The 1,986-nt window shown below is 34.5% G+C and overlaps 1 non-coding gene across 1 annotated transcript; it reads right to left on the bottom strand.

Moving 5' to 3' along the window:
• Nucleotides 1–687: 687 nt before the first annotated feature.
• On the bottom strand, nt 688–758 carry TRNAC-GCA (transfer RNA cysteine (anticodon GCA)). The gene has a single exon. It is a non-coding gene; the product is annotated as a tRNA-Cys (tRNA).
• Nucleotides 759–1,986: the final 1,228 nt, after the last annotated feature.

Genomic DNA, 1,986 nt, shown 5'->3' with positions numbered 1-1,986 from the left:
TTTCGAATCCGGAAAGATTAAACACAAGCAAAATACGTAGTAACATCCCAAGGGAATGGGAACATGTAGGAATAAGAATAATAAGGCCTATTCTTTTTTTGTTTTGGTGACCTTCGTAAGTAAAAACGGAAGGGGAAAAATCACTAAAAAAGAGAAATCACTATCTATTACAGACCTCTATCTCCCCATTTGATCTAATCCGTACCCCCTTTCCCGATTATCGCTGTGAAACAGGGGTTTTGACTAGGGGTTGCCGAAAATAAATTCTTTCTTTTTGCCCCTTTTTCTATAAGAGTTTAATTATCCATCCAATCTAATATTGATTGGATACCTGAGCACGCAGAGATTCTCGCGAGTCCGTCGTATATAAAGCAACTTCGCCCCCCTCCAAAACTATTAACTATTAATTGAATTTCCTATCAGGCTCTACAATCCGATTCAAGGTCCAGTCATTAGACACTCCCTTAGTAATAGAAGGGAATTGTCAAGTCTTGATAGCCCCTCTACCAGTAGATTAGAATATTTCCTTGAATCCTAGATGCGAACGAGGATTCACAATCTTTTCTTTATGCTTAGAATCAAACAAAGTATCAACAGTCTCTTTCCTCTGCTTCTACCGGGGAAGAACTCTGCGAGTTATATCAGCATAACAGAAGAGAAGAAGAGATTTCTAGTTTTTTGTTGATCAGGCGACACCCGGATTTGAACTGGGGAAAAAGGATTTGCAGTCCCCCGCCTTACCACTCGGCCATGCCGCCAAAATGATACAAAATAGATGAAAATTTTTCCGAATTACTGAATTTTTATTGTACTTGCATTTTGACTCCTGTTTTCCTTAATCCTTTTCCTAAAAGAAACACCCCCTTTTGATTGGATTTGATCCATCCCTTCGATTGATTGTCTACTACTGAAAATACACAATGCTAAAAACATTCTCTCGCTTTTCTATTGAGAAATCAAATGTGTATTTTCAGCCGACAAATTTGAACCATTAACTATTGGCTGCTTACTTTGAATTCATGAACGATTCTGGGATTTGAATCTCAAATTGTGTTTTCCTAATGACATAAGAAAATACAAATTGAGACAGAACTAATCAGTATTTCTTTTTTCAATCAAAAAATCCTTCTCAATTTCAATTATAACAAAACATATGAGTATATGTAAACCCCAGAACATAAATTGTTACACAGATATCCATTATTTAGATATGTTGTTGATAGGGAATTATCATAAAATTATCCTACTTCATTGCATTGAATAGAAATTCTCTTTTGATAGAACACGACCCGGGCTGTCCCGAATAGAACCGGCAATAAAAGAGAAGTCGGATATTATAGCTATCTGCATACGTGTTTAATAAATGCAACCCTTCTTATACACTTCAAATCGTATTCTACTCAAAAATCAGTAAAGTACAAATATCTCTCTTCTCTGCGAATCGTTTTTTGAACAACGAAATCCCTAACCTAACATAACATAAAGGCGGTTAAGTGCTAAAAAAATGGATTCTATCTGATTTTTTGTCTTTGTCTCCCACGAATCCTTTTTATTTTTCTCAAATTCTAATATGTAATATCATAATAATGGTATAATTTGAATCATTTTATTTTTGTTTTGCTATTCTATAGAAAACCCTATGACCTTAATAAGTCTAAGTGACAGAATTCTGTTTCTAGGATTGTTTTATCAATTCTTTTCCATTTGGATCTGTTGCAACTTCCAATTTAAGTAGAAAATTCTCTTTATTCCTCCGTTCATACGTAGTTCATACATTTCATTCCAAATATGGAGTTGGGTAAAATTTCATGTGATTCAGTAAACAGAATAGAAATTCCATCAGTACTAGATCGTCGATCTAATTCGATGAAGAATGTACTTAATAATATAATGGGATTTTTTGATAAATGGGAAATTCAAAATGCTCGGGGATGCAAATGAGGCAATGTCTACAATACCTGGATTTAATCAGATCCAATTTGAAGG

This window comes from Sesamum indicum, unplaced genomic scaffold (assembly GCF_026168435.1).
Source record: "Sesamum indicum cultivar Baizhima isolate 11 unplaced genomic scaffold, ASM2616843v1 HiC_scaffold_26, whole genome shotgun sequence".
Classification (NCBI taxonomy): domain Eukaryota; kingdom Viridiplantae; phylum Streptophyta; class Magnoliopsida; order Lamiales; family Pedaliaceae; genus Sesamum; species Sesamum indicum.
The sequence above is the reverse complement of the archived record's forward strand: the minus strand, read 5'-3'. Positions and strand labels throughout refer to the sequence as shown.